The sequence below is a fragment of the Pyrgilauda ruficollis genome, unplaced genomic scaffold, assembly GCF_017590135.1.
Source record: "Pyrgilauda ruficollis isolate IOZ18807 unplaced genomic scaffold, ASM1759013v1 scaffold180, whole genome shotgun sequence".
NCBI classification, from domain to species: Eukaryota; Metazoa; Chordata; class Aves; order Passeriformes; family Passeridae; genus Pyrgilauda; species Pyrgilauda ruficollis.
Window position 1 is genome coordinate 1,037,180 of NW_024516985.1, and position 15,098 is coordinate 1,052,277.

Sequence of the window (15,098 nt, forward strand, 5' to 3'; positions counted from 1 at the left end):
GGAGTCAGCCTAGTGCTGGTCCCGGCTGCCTCATTTATAGAGTAGCAGTTCCTTTGTCTGGCGCGTGTCACCACTAGTCCTGGCAATCCAGGGAGCTTGTTTTGCATCTCCCAGGAGATCCTCTCTCTGTCTTGCCTTTTCTCTGCTCACCACATGCCCCCTGCCTTTTTCTAGGGCTGGTGTGGGGTGGTGGCTGGAGCCATGCTCACCAGAGTCCCTTATCTCAGTGACTCTGGCCAGAACTTTGTAGGAAAGGATGGAACTAGCATTAGCAATAGTCTAATTTCCCCCTCTTTTTCCTCTGCTGTTTGGGGAGATTTTTTTTTTTTTTTTATTTTACTTATTTATCCAACTCTGACATTGTCAGTGTTTAGAGAAACGGAGATGGCTCTTTCAAAAGCCCTCCTTAGCATGGCTCAGAACTGAGGAACAAGCTGGGGGTATTTATTGCACTCCCAAGCAGGAGGAAGCTCCTGCTCTGCTCTGACAGAATGTGAGGTGTAGCTGGGGGGATGAAAATGTGCAGGTGAGTGGATCCTGCCCTCTCTTCTTTGGTGGGAGCTCCCTCTCACTTGGAGTCACAGCTGGCACCCTCTGCAGCCAGGGGACAGTGAGCTGCTGCTGTCCCGGTGCTGCCCCAAGCCCTGGTGTCCCCGTGCCCCACTCTGTGTGACAGCAGGAGCCACAGGTGAGAATTCACACCTGTCCAGCCTGCCCTTCGCTCCAGGGCCCAGGCAGGGCACTGAAGGGTTAACTGACGCTTTTACTGCAAAGATGAGCCAGCTCCACACCCCTGTGGCTAAGATGTAGGGTCAGTGAAACACTGATTTCTTTCTGCATTGCTGAAAACTTCCTCTCTGAGCGAGGACAAGAGGGAAGCAAGGTGACATCAGAGTGCAAACCCCCAAACCTGCAGAATAACCCCACCCCAGCCATGTGTCTGTGTCCAGGACAGGGACTGGTCCATCCAGCCTCACCCTTGCCCCGTAAATGGGTAAACCATTCAATTATAGGTCAAGCACTGGCACAGGTTGCCCAGGGAGGTGGTGTGTGCCCCACCCCTGGAAACACTCAAGGTCACTCTGGATGGGGCACTGAGCAGCCTGATCTAATTGAAGATATTGCTCAGTGCAGGGTGGTTGGACTAGGTGGCCTTTAAGTGTTCCTTCCAGCCCAAAACAGTCTTTGCTTCTATGAAAATAGTCATAAAATCGCCCCAGGCACAGTCCAACGAGCCTTGCTGCAGCCATACAGATCCTTTGGGACCCATCCAATCCTTTCTACTCCTCCATCCACTTCTCCATTGAGTGCTGGGAGTTTGCTTTGGATGAACTTAAGAGCAAATAGGGAGAAAATTGGCAAGATACTTGCTTATGCCCTGGAGCAGCAGGAAATATCCTGGGGATACAAAGGAGAACAAGGGGTGGGGAAAGAGAAGCCCCAGCTCATCACCCCACTTCCATGGGGCAGGAAAACTCCAGCACCCAGGATGAGCAGCTTCAGGCACACCCCACCACTTCCCTCTGCCAGGTGCCAGGAAAGCTCAGCTCTTACCCAGACCAGCTCTCCCCAGACAGGCTCAGCAGTGCTCACTTACTGGGTTTTCAGCAGCGCTGAGGATGTTTCAGCTAACGGGATTGCTCCATGAATATTAATAAGCCAGCAGCGGAATGATGCGGTCGCTCTCCGGAGAGAAGGAGCCTCGGGTCCCTGCCAGGGCAGAGCTGTTCCCTGCAGAACCCCAAGGAAGGTTCAGCCCTTTCACACGGTAAATTAACAGTGGCACTACAGCCAGAAAGCTGTGTCAACCGCTTCATTTAGCACAAGTGTTATGTTAACTAAAGGCCTTATTCCGGAGGGGCCTTTGGCCTCACAGAAGCCTAATTTCCATGTAATTTACATTGGAGAGTTGGAAAGTGTCCCTCCTCTCTGTTACTCCCTCCATCCTATTGTGTTCCTGAGATGCCCCGGCCAGCCCAGCGGGCAGCAGTAGGGAAGGGGCTTGTAGGTCCCGAAAGGGAAGGGAACTGAAGCTCTTGATCCCTAACTGCTTGGACACTTCACTGCCTAGGGCTTTCAAAACCTGTCCAGGCAAAGCACTGAAAAATACACAATCAGGAAAGCTTCTTTCCTTGCAGGGAGAGGAATAGGATGGACTGCTTTTCATTCCCACTCGTGCATCCGTGCAGGAGAGGATGCAAATATGACAGAACTTTGTCCTGCACTGCTGGGGCACACCAGGACCCGCTGCCAGGCACTGGGCAGGATGTCCCAGGTGCAGAGCCAGCACTGGTGAGGTGGCACAGGGCTGCTGACATTTACACCAGCTTCAAGGGTCTTTTTCGTGCTGTCAAAATGCTCTGAAGGGGTCATACATCAGGGTCTGCTTCACTGTGTCATTATTAAGCTTCCTATTGAGCTGTGATTACTTGGCACCCATGAACCACACCAGTCTTAATCATCTTCCTCTCCATGCTTGTCTGTGACCTGGCAGCAGGGGGAACACATTGCAGTCCATCCCTGCAGTCCTGGCATTACTTTTCCACAGACCAGGATGGTATAGCTCAGCCAGGAACAAGCGCTGTGGGAGCAACATCACACCCTGGGCTTACTCCTCCTCACAAAAATCCCTGCTGGGATAGATCCTAACAGTTTCCCTGGAATCTGGGGCAATTCTTTACCTGCAACAGGTCTGGTTTGCAGCAGCCACCCTGTTACCAGTTCATGAAAATTGAAGGGGGCACCAAAAGGATTTTGTAAGGTGTGATATTAGCAGGTCATTCAACTTCAGCCACCTCACTCTGCACCACAGGAACTGCCTGACCTGGGTGAAGCAGCAGACTGAATGCTCTGTCTTATGAGCTGCATTTCCACGTGGGATTCTGTGAAGTGGGGCACTTGAGAGCTGGCCATTTTGGAGAGGTCAAGAACATCTGGGTGGCTGCAAAGTGTGAACATCTCAAAACCGGGCCTCTTTCTGAACTCTGCCATGCCAGGATTAAAATCCCAGCCCCTGAAACAAACCGGGGCATAACCCTGGTTTTTCCTCTTCCTAAAAGGAAGAAAAGCTGCTTCTGGCATAGGGGACTGTGTGGTTTGCCAGCAGGAGCAAAAGGCTTTATCCTGCTGCACGACTTCCAGAGCCAAGAGAAACCTCTCCAAGAGAGAGGGATGGTCAGATGGGCAAACAAATGTTTATGGTTCCCACTGGGCCAGACCTCCAACCCTGTCTCCCTCTAGCAAAACTATTACTTGCAAGTGACCAGAGAACCCTGCCAAAATACAAGTAGAGATTTCAAAGGATGGGCCTGGATCTGAGTAATTTTTTCTGCTTTGTGAGGTGACCCAGGTGAGCCTGATGAAAGCAGCACGCACAGAGTGACGGGCAGGAAAAGGACAGCGAGAGGCTGCAAACCCACAGCTGTGTTACCACTGTGACTTCAGAGCCCTGCTCTACATATGGGAACAATAAGAAACAATTACGCACATCTGGGCCCCTGCCCTTTAAAATCATAATTTAGATTAATAGATTTTGAGTATATTGAGCTGGAGGAGGCTGCTTGAGGTTCAGAATAGCAGCTGCATGCAGACTGCTGAAATATTAAACTTTCATCATCTAGAGCTTTTTCCAAGCATTTTGAATCTCTTATTAGTGCTAACAAAACGCATCAGGGGGTGCTTTAAATTCTGGCCACACTTTCTGGCTTAATTCCAGAAGCCAAAAATCTCCTCCTTTTTAATGCTGAAACTTGCTGATAGCATTGAAGAAAATGTTTAGCCACAGAATAAAGAGACTGAAAACCTAATGTGCCTCTAAACCTTTTCACTAGGAGCAAGGGGAGAGACAAACAGCTCATTTTCCACTTGACACAGATGCACCTCAACATTAAAAGTTATTGGAAATCATCTAAAGTAGAGGAAAACAAGTCAGGCATCTGAAAGGGTAAGCAGCTGCCACTTTCGGGGGGGCACACAATGTGGAGCTCAGCCAGGTTGCATGCAGCAGTAAGGCAACCACATCAGCACCACTCAAAACTGGGATTAAAAGAAATGTGAGGTTGAATTTAAGGAAATCTTTCTGACCAGACTAAAAGCCCCAAAGGGTCTTTGCCTTAGGTGCACGTCCTACAACAAACTTACAATTAATGACAACAAGTTGTCAAGAGACCAAGAGCTTTAATTTCCAGCATGACTTCAGGCAAAACCCTCACCCCCCGCAACCATTTGCATTTTATGTGCTGGGGATTCCAGGATTTTCCAGTCTGGCAAGTCCTCTTTCTTCATGTAGAAGTCTTTGGAACCATGTAGCTTGCTCTCTGAGGTGAACTCTTGTAAGAAAGGAGGGAATTTGCTCTGGATCTCTCCAACATCTCTTAGTGCAGGTTGTTGTATGGGAATGGCTGAGGTTGAAATCCTCAAAGGAGAGGTCCCAGGTTTGGTGCCTGGGCCTGCTCCTCTTACAGGACCAGCTGTGCATGTGTGTGCAAAGGGACACTCCAATGAAGCCAGCCTTTCAGGAGTTCATTATGATTTTACAGTTCATTTCATACAGAAAAAGCAGATGTATGCACTATCCTAACTCTTAAAGGCAGCTTTCTTCCTTCACTTTCAAAGCTTCTCCATCCTATTATTTTGCTGAATTATGAATGTATGCCCATATTGCTGCCTTGATGGTGGAGAGATGGTTTAGCTTAAAAATTTTTAAATGTTTTTTTCCCATTGTTTTAAGGACTTTCTTATAATTTTTTATCAATTTTGATCAATTGAATCTGAATGTTTTTAAAGTATTTCTGTATTTCAGATGCTCAGCTGGTGCAAAGGGATGACCTTTCATCAGTTACTACAGAACAGTGCTGACTTGCAGCCTGCAGGAATTACTCTTTTAATCCACCTGTATTCCATCCCATGACCATGCTAAACACCCCTTTACTTTCCACTGCCTCAACAAGAAGCCAAGGGCAGACAGTGAAAGGAAGACAAAATTTAGACAAAATTCCTGTTGCACAGGTGAGAACTGTGCAAGATGCATATATGATCGCCTGCGTTTTCAAAATAATTTCTCAAGGTCAGGCAGAAGCCCCTAATAGTTTGCACCAGGGTGTTCATTTTCCCCACCTGGCCATGAATATTGTTCCTGCAGAGCTCATGTCCCAGCCTCTCACACCACAGCACAGGGAAGCAGCTCCACAGGCACCAGAGAAGTCCCTTGTGTGCACATCAGTGTGTCTCCACCCCTCCTGTGTCTGTCACCTGAGCCCATGGAGCCCTGTGACCTGCTGGACCCATCAAACCTGCAGGATATGAATCCTGTGTGTACAAAATTTAAGCAGCCCTTGAGACATCTTTGCTTACCCTGAGTGAAAAATGTGTAAATACCAGGATGTGTGTTCAACAACAGAGAAGGGCGGGGGAGCAAATTCTCGTGGCCATCTGTGAGTACCAAAAGCTCAGTGCAAAGCCCTGGCTGAACCTGCCACAACAGAGGCAGCCTCATCCTTGTTACAGACAAATTGCTTTTATCCAGGAGCACCTTACCCACAAATGGAGCTCAGCTTGGTTTTTGGGGTCATTTCCAGTGGGCACACAGAGAATTAACAAGCTCCCAGCTCCTCTGTTTTAGTTACAACTGACCTCTCTTGCCTTCTCCAGCTTTCTAGTCCAGTTGATAAAAAAAATACCCTCAGTTCTCCCTGGATGAAACACGTGACAGCCTCAGAGACCGAGTGGGAGCCATAAACCACATTCTGAGCAATGGTGAGACTTGAGGAAGGTGCTGGTGTGACTGCTGGGGCTCCTGGCCTGTGTTTCAGGAGGACACAAGTCTGTACTAAGCCCAGAGCCAGAGAAGGTGATCACTTTGCCTGCACTACAGCACAGGAGCAGGTTTGGGCCAATACAAGTCCAGGCTTTGCAGGCACAGAGTATTTTTGGTAAGATGTCCCTTCCTTCAGTCCGGACGCTGTGCTCAGGGGCTGAGTCCAGGCTGGGGACAGCATCTCTCAACCAAGAGGAGGAGCTGGGCTTTCCACAGTGAATGAAAGAACTCATACCACAAATGCAAAGTGACAGGCAGGAGAATTTCACAGAATCAGCTGAGCTGGAAGGGACCCTCGAGGATCATCAGCCCAACACCTGGGCCAGCACAGCACTGTCCCCAGGAGTCCCACCACGTCCCTGAGAGCATCGTCCCAACACTTCTGCTCTCTGTGCTCTGAGGTTGGGGATGCTCTTCCAGCACAGCAGAGGTCCCATCCTGGGGCAAAGTGCTGGTCTCCAGGAAGGCTCCAGCACTGCCCTGCCCAGCCCAGTGCCGAGGCACTGCTCATGCACAGGGAGCACCCACCCCTGACCTTTGGTGTCTCCCACTGCTTGGCCAGGGCAGAATGCCTGCCTGCCTGCATGGAAACAAAGCCCTGCTCCTCATCCCAGCACCCTCTGCCCACCCCTTTCAGCAGCGCTGCCTTTTTGCAGTTTAAATGTTCCTTTTTAGAGTGCCTTTTATTTCCAGCCTGGAGAGCAGCGGGGACGAGAGATGGGATAGGGATGCTGAAGTAGTAATTTACATAATCTGATTAACGGAGGATTATCCAATGGCTGCTGAACAGCCTTAGTGTGCTTGAGCTAAAAACCTTACTATTCATTGCTCTCACCACCCTGCAGGGCGGCTGCACCTGCAGCACCAGCTAATACTCTCCTGGGGACTTCAAGGAAGGAGAAAAGCAGGGGCATATTTTTATTATTATCTGGGGGAGGGTTGAGGAGCTGCAGCTCCTTGTGTGCAGCCCCTAATTGATCTGTCTGCATTAGTCACTAGGAAGATGAAATGAAAGCTGAGCCAGTTGGCATTACCAGGCACAGCCATCACCTTTGAAAAGGACCAGCTTGTGTGGCTCCTCCCAGGTTCCCTGTGGCCAGTTCAGTGGGGGCCATCCTGACCTGCCACGAAAGGAGCTGGGTAGAAGGGTCCTTCCTGCACATGCAAGGACCTGAAGCACAATTTCCCCTGTGCCTCACTCAGCTGGGGGCAAACCAGGCCCAACCCTTGCTCTAGGACCTCTAGGATCATCAAGCCCAGCCATTAATTGCCAAGCCCACCATGAAACACATCCCTGAGTGTCTAATCTACGTGCCTTTTATATCCCTCCAGGGATGGTGATTCCACCATTTCCACTGGTAGCCTGTTCCAGTGCTGCTCTCAGAGGAGAAATTTTTCCTGGTGTCCAATCTAAATCTCCCCTGGCACAACTTAAAGCTGTTTCCTCTTGTCTGTCACCTGGGAGAGGAGATCAATCCCCACCTTGCTACGACTGCCTTACAGGTAATTGAAAGAAAAATAAGGTACTCCCACCCCAAACCTCTTTTTTTTTTCTTTCTTTTTTTTTTTTTTTTTTTTTTTTCCCAGGCAAAATGATTCCAGTTCTCACAGTGGAGAGCAGCAAACTCTCCTGTAACAATTCAGCAGGCAGGATGAAAAAAAACCAACCGGAAAGGACAGATAAATTCCACAGCTCCTTTAACACCCTACAAAAGTCAGCACCACATAAGGACATTGACAGGGGCTGATTCCAGCTCTCCCAGGAGGAAGGGGAGGTGGGTGAAATCCAGGTCCTGACAAGGCAAGATGCATTCAACATCTGCTGGTTTCAACAGAAGCAGGCCTGCATCCACCCACGATGAAGGGTTGAAACCCCAAACTGAAAACATGTGAACTCTAGAATGGAAAAAACTGGGGGCACAGAGATCTTCAGCTCAGGAGAAAAACCAGACAGTGTGAGCTGGGCCCTCCTGCACACATTCACGCCAAAACCAGGGAAAGAGGAATAATTTGGATATTTATTTTTTCCTCCATTGTACAGAGGGACATCTGCAAGGCGGACAACTTTCAGAACATTCCAAGGATACTAGAATGGGACTTCCTAGAAGAAAACAGACAACCAAATTTAATCCTTCCCCCACCCCCCCACCCCCCCAGTAGAAATGCTGCAATATAATCACCCAAGACTAATTGTGAGTCTTTGTTTCCAGGAGCACACTCCAACCTCACAGCAAGCTCTGGAGATGCTTTACATATTCACTGGTGACTCAGACTGCTGCATTTGTCTCTGAAGACCTGCCTGGCAGCTGCCATTCACAGACACCACCTCAACAGATTTACAGCTCAGTGTGTCTTCCTCACTCCTGCCCACGGTGTGAATGAACAAAGGAACACCGTGGCCTAGGAAAACAGGCAGGTTGCAGAGTGTGGTCAAGTCATCCTGCCTGTTTGCTCATCCAAATTTTCCTTCTCTTCTCCATCAAGAAGGGGAAATGCTTCTGATTTCGGCGTAAAAAACACAAGAACAAAGGCTGAGAAGCAGCCACCAGGGGACACATTGTGTGTGCACAGCCATCACCACTGAGTGGGTTGGTTTTTTTTTTTAAGGAGCTGTGACACAGAGAAATGTCCTTTCACTGTTCAGCCCTCAGTGCTGCCTGGAAACGATGGCAGCTGCTGGCTGACCTGCCAGCCTGACAGCAATTGCACCTGTGGGATGTCCAACAAGGTGTCCAGGTGTCCATGGCAGTGGCATCTCCGTGCTCCTCTCCGTGGCAGAGGTGTCACCAAGATATTTCCATGCTTTGGTGTAATTAATATTCCTGGCTTTGGGAGTTAAGTAGCATCTACAGAAAGGAATAACACTGCATCCTGGGGTACACAAGCTTTCCTGCTTTGAGAAAGGTAATCTGTGTTGCTAAATTAATCCTTCATGCTGGCATCTTCCCAGATGTCAAGAGGAACGAGAAACCAGCAGCAACCCCACTAGAGTTTCTCTGTGCCACGTGCTGTGGGAAACCTGTTTCCTACAGAGCCTTATTCTTCTCTACAGCTGTACCTCTGTGAGGCCTCCTTGCACCTCATGGTTGCTGAATCTAGACCCTTGTCTCCTGATCAGAAAAGCATTCAATTTGGCAAGATGCAAAATGGATGTGGAAGGAACTTGTACGTGCTGGTGGGTAAAAGTCAGGCCCCTTCTTCACCTGGCCTTGTCACTTCAGTACAGGAATTGAAGGGCTAGGACCTGGTGCAGATCATCTGGCGTCTCATGGTGTCCCAGAAAAGGAGAACATTTCCACAGATCACAGGGACAGCAGAGACAACAGCAGCATCTGTTTACTCTCTCCTGTGCTCCCAGAGAGGGACTTTTATATATATTCCCCAGAGGCTCAGCAGCCAGAACAAAAACATTTCCTCACAGCTGCTATTACCTTTTTTCCATGCTTCTGTCCCCAGAAAAAGCAGCAGAGCTATTAACTGCCATCCATTCCCCAGGCACGCAAACTTGGCCCACATGAGGCACAGAAAACACACAGACAGCACAAACAGAATGAAAAGGGGAAAAAAAACAAAACCCTTCTCCTGAGCAGCGGGCACATTTCTCACAATAAATCTTCAGCATACAAATAGCAGCAGCCAAGTTATGGAGCAAGGAAACACGTTCAGAATTCAGGGTCTAGGTCTGCTCACAGTGCTGAGAGGGAGGGATGGATCTTGTGAGGAGGTTGCGCTGCTCCAGATTTAGGTGTCAGCTTAAACATTGGCAGCTCCCAAAAAGGTGCAACAAACCAGGGGCTCTTCCCTCTCTCCCTTGCCCAGCCCCTCCCGGCTGCCTCGGGCTCCCTGTGCAGCTGAACAACTGCTTGGGAGCGCAGGGCAGCTCAGCTCGGGGGCCCTGCGTTATTTATGAGTTTGGAAATCAGAGCCCTTCGCTTCACTGCCAGTAAATGGCAGCGACTGCGAGGAGGTGGGGCAGGGGGGGAGGCTTGTGCGCAGCTCTTCATTCCCTATTCCTTGTGAAAAGGGAATCACTCCAGCTAACTGGCCCGTGGCGATAAGGATTTCAGACAATCTGCATTAGCCTGATAAGCCAGGTTTGCATTTCATAAAGATTGTTTGTTAAGAGCCTCAGTAAAATAAAATACAGTCAGGAGGGCTTATCAGCACAACTCATTTCCACTCCCACCACTCCGCCTGTCAGCACTGATTTTTTTTTTTTTTCCCCTATAAATTAAGGTCCCTGCTTGTGTCCCGTGTCTCTGGGATGGAACACGGACCAGGGAGAAGTGGGGGAGGGCTGGGAAGACAAGGAAGAATAGCCTGAAGCCTCCCAGCTACAACTGGTCACTGTTAGAGCTGTGGTTCTGATCCACAGGGTGTGGGAGGGCAGAAGTGCCCGCTGGTGGATTTGGATTGGATTTACCCTCTCCAGTGCAAACCAGAGCAGCTGGCAGCAGCAGCCTTCCCTCTTTGCACCAGTGAAGGATCAGAACACGAAAAAGGAGTTTATCCACATTTCCTTCTATTTCATGTTTTTCCACTTCCTCATGATGCCTCAGGTTTTGGCTATTATATTTTTCAGATTCTGTGCTGCTTTAGTCGGAGCTTCATATTAGGGCATGGTGAGTTCTCTTCGCAGAGTAGGGAGACAAAACAATTCCTTCTCCAGGAGGGAGCCAAGGACAAATGATCCAAATCTCAGGCCCAAGAGCATAAGCAACGTGGACTGAAGAGAGAAAAAAAAGAAGGATGGGACTTAATAACCTAAAGCCATAATTGGACAATTAACACCAATATGCAAATGGAGCAGAACTGATAAAAGTGAGAGACCCCATGAGCACTCATGCATTTTGTGACCATTTTGGTTCATCCTGAGTGTGGCTCTGGCTGGGCTCTTGTGCTGCACAAGGTGGATCCATTGAGGCCTTTCAATAAATCCCTACTTTTTTCTTTAACTCTGTCCAGCCTCTGTTCTAGGTCAGCCTTCACAAGGTATCACTCACATAAGAAAACCCACAGCTCCTAGCATGTGAAATTATGGACTCCCAAGCCTTTGTCAGTTTTCCCTCCTCCCTCCTCCCTCCTCAAACAGGCCATAGTCAGGCATTTTGCTGTAAAACAGCCTTGATGAATCACAGAAAACTATTAGAACACCCTCTGGTGCTCAGCCTTTCCCCCTCTTTTTTTTTCCCAGCCCCTGCAGTGTGAGCAGGGAATGCACCAAGGCCACTCTGTTTGGGCAGTGCTGCCTTTCCAGGAGGTGAGTGCCCATTTCTGCACAGATCCTGGGCATTATTCAGGTTATCACACTAATTCAGATTCAGAAAATCCTTTTCCAGTCCCCTTTGGATGGAGAGTCCCAGAGAAAGGCAGCCACACAAAAACAATTCACAAACACAAGGCCTTCCATGATTTGACAGCCAGTGCAATTACAAAGTCACTTAATCTGTATCATCTGTTGTTTCCAGCTGCCATTGCTGCACACACTTTTTTAGGGTTTTTTTTGGCAGAAAGACTTTAGCAAGGCAGAAAGCATCCTGGTAGGGCTTTGCATTTCTACCTCAGTCCTTGCTAATGCTGTGGAGTAACACAAAAATTAGTGCCACAGGTAAGGACGACTCTCTCTCACATCTTTTAAGGACTCCAACCCTCAGCATGAGCACTGCTGACCATCACAAAAGTTGCATTAGCCCCATTCCAAACAGGTTCCTCCTTTTCAGGCCCATTTGTAGGTGAAACCTGGGCTTGTGCAGCCACGGTGGCAAAGCCTTGTATCACTTCAGTGGAAGTTCTCATGAAAGTCTCTTGCCTCAAAAAGTGAGATGGAAGGTGTGTCAGTCTGGTCACCACTCTGGTCAAAATCCAAAGTACCCATCTCCAGGCTTCCACCAGCCTCATGCCAGCCTGCCAGATGAGATGTCCATGAGGACTGGATAACAACCAGGGCCTTTCAGAAGTGATATTGGGAGGGACTGGAAGATTTTGGTGGTCAAAGAAAGAACAGGTAGCAGTAATTTCTGGGTCTTTCCTTGTCTTGTTCACAGGAGCTATTGTGGACCTTTACTCGGAGGTTAGAACACCTCCACTGTGCTGCAGGGAAAGGCAGGTCCCTGGAGGGCTGAGGGGCAGCAGATTAATTGGCTGACTTCATTAGCTGCTTGCAGCAAAGTGGCTGTAAAAGACCAGCAAGGAAGAGGCTAACAGTGGTCTCAGCACATTGACCTCAGCATCAGCTTTATCTCAGCAAGAAAGGAGAGGCATTTTTTTCTGATCAAACACCAAAGGCACTACAGAGGCATCATTAACCCAGAGAATGGCTGCAGCAAGCAGCCAGGGGCTAAAGGCATCAGCAGTGCAGGAAAGTCATCACAGGTGGCTGCAGGCAGCACATGGAAGGAGTCTGATGGAGATGGGTCCCAATCTCTTTCATTGGTGGTGTTCCTGTGTGTCCAGGTGTGTTGGAGATAAGGGGATTGAGTTTACCATTAATAAATTTGTAGATGTCAGGGAGGTGGTGGAGTCACTGTCCCTGGAGGTGCCTAAGGAAAGGCTGGAGGTAGCACTCAGTGCTCTGCTTTGGCTGACAGAGTAGTGATCAGTCACAGGATGGACTCGATGATCCCAGAGGTCTTTCCCAACCTACTTGACTCTCTTGTATTGATGAGGATCACAGAGCAAAAGGACACCACCCAAGAACACCTCCAAGGCAAGCCAAAAGCCCTCCTGACATCCTTTTCCCTGTCTCTGCTGGGACTGAGTCACAGAAACACTTTTCTTTCCAGGCACAGAGCAGGACACCTTGTTTTGGAGGAGTGGAGGCTGCATTGCAGAGGATGTCAGACCCTGGAGAAGGTATGGTCAAAGAAAAAAAACCCTCATTTTCTTCCAAATAATGCAGGAGAACCCCCTGCATTGCTTACCTGGGGAGGTACAGGGGTATAATCTGCTAACTTCTCACCTCCACAGAGGGATGGGGAGGAGAATTGGGGGAAAAAACCCTGTAAAACTCATGGGTTGGGATAAGAACAGTTCAGTGAGTGAAAACAAAGTGAAATACTAACAATGCTGATAACAACAATAATGATAGTAACAAGAGTAATGAGAGAGAGAGCAGACACCAAAGTAAAGTGGTGGACAGCACAGTTTGCTCACCACCCACAAATTGATGCCCATCCCACCCCCCAGCAGTGATCAGCCCTCCCAGCCAGCTCCCCCCACTTTATACAGAGAACATGATGTTCTTTGGATATTCTGGATTGTTCAGCTCACCTGCCCCCACGGCTTCTTATGCACCTGCCCACTGGTACATCAGGAGGAACGGAGACTTACTTGATTTAGGGTGTAAATTACATAGCAACAGCTAAAACACAGGCGTGTTATCAACATTTATTCTCATACCGAATCCAAAATCACAGCAACACACCAGCTACTGAGAACATTAACTCTGCCCCAGCTGAAACCACGACAATAAATAAAATTTTTTTTCCCCAGGAAATAAGACACCAGATGTCTGGCCAGTCACGGAGGGACCCCTTTCCACATGACACAAATGTATCTTGGCTTCCTAAAACAAAACAATTAATTAAAACAAACCACAAAAAAAGGGATACAAATACCAACCTAAAACCCAACAACCTGGCCTGGCTCCTCTGTTTACAATAGGCTGTTCCCTATTTAATCTTCTCTCCCCTTCCATGTTTGTTCAGAAATCCCTCTTCCAGTGCAGCTGAGAAAGGTTGTTACCAGCAGGCAACCAAGCCTGAATGCTGACAATGTGAGATGATTACAGGAGCCCAAAGAGCAAACACACAGATTTTTCAACAGAAAATGCCCCAACCAGCTCCTGAGACACTGCTCTGGACAATGGCAGTGATAAAGAAGGGCTACTGTCAACTCAGGGAGAGAGGCCACACAGTTCAACAGTAGCTCCTTGTGGAAGCTGCTTTACTCAAGAGTTTTGACTTTTCTGACAGGAAGTGGATGGGTGAAAGGCGCTGTAATTATTTGCTTTATGTCAAAGAGAGCCACTTGGCTTATCCTGGGTTTGAAGTGGAAGGAACAGAAATGGCTGAGCTGAGGAAACACAATGCTATTAAGAAAAGATTATCAGCTGGTGCAAATCGTCTGCTGGTGCCACTTTACCAAAACAGCTGATGTAGATCAGTGAACACAAGTGCCAGGTAGACTTTGGTGTCCTTCCACATAATTTCTCCAGTTCCCTCATTCTGTTCTGCAATTCACAGTATGATAGAAACATACAAAGAGGAAGGAAACAAGCCTGAGCAGCAAGGCAGCAGCCATGAGCTTCCTGAACTGCTGTGTGAGCTCGGAGAATTCTGCTGGGGAGGAATAAAGGACAGAAACACATCCCTGGGAGCCACTGCACTGTGACAGGCAGTCCCCTTGGAAGGAAGGCGTCTGTGGTGTGGTTATATGTCTCCTTCATCTGTGCAAAACACACAATTACAGTGGGCAGTGCAAAGCAGAGTCTGGTTTTTTCTAGAGGTGACATATTTCAGACTTCTAGAGAATTCTAAAGCAGCACAGGCTGCAAGTTGTTTAACACCAGCAACCAGCATCTCCCAGGCTCTGCTTCAACAGCAAGGGCATAACAAGATCAGCTAATACTTTTTCATCTGGACAGCAGAGAAAGACAGCCGTACTTCCAGGGTCCTCTCCTGCCTGCATTGGCACAGTTTTGCCCATTTTCTGTGTTTGAGGTTAAAAGAGCAGCGTGGTAGAACAGACATGGGCCCTCCTGTCAGAACATGCCTCCTGGACAGGTGAAAAGTGTGAGCATCTCCCTCAGAGCCTCCCTGCCCTGTGCAGCCAGGCATTGTCCATCCCATGATTGTTCTGCAGCCCCAGTTTGGATCAGACATACCCTTTTGGGAAGAGCTGCATTTACCCTTCTGGTGCAAACAATCACATTTTTTTTCAAGTGTTCAGGATGCTGCTGCTTTCTCTCATTTCCTGTGAAAGCATCACTCCTAGCATGAGCTCCAGAGTCTGATTACAGAAATAGATCCTTTCTTGAGCTCATATGTAAACAATTATTCCAATTTCCACCTTCTGAAAGCAGGAAGTTGCGGAATACTACAGAATCATGGGAAATAGGAACTCCCTCCAGCAGGAAGACAGGATTAAGTACAGTCAGTCCTTAACTACAGTCAGCACAGACTTGGCTGGCATTTGCCTGATGTGTTCTCAGAGACCCCCAAAGTCACAGGTTTTACACATTTCCATGTTAAACACTCCAGCTTCTATGCAGGGGGATCAATTT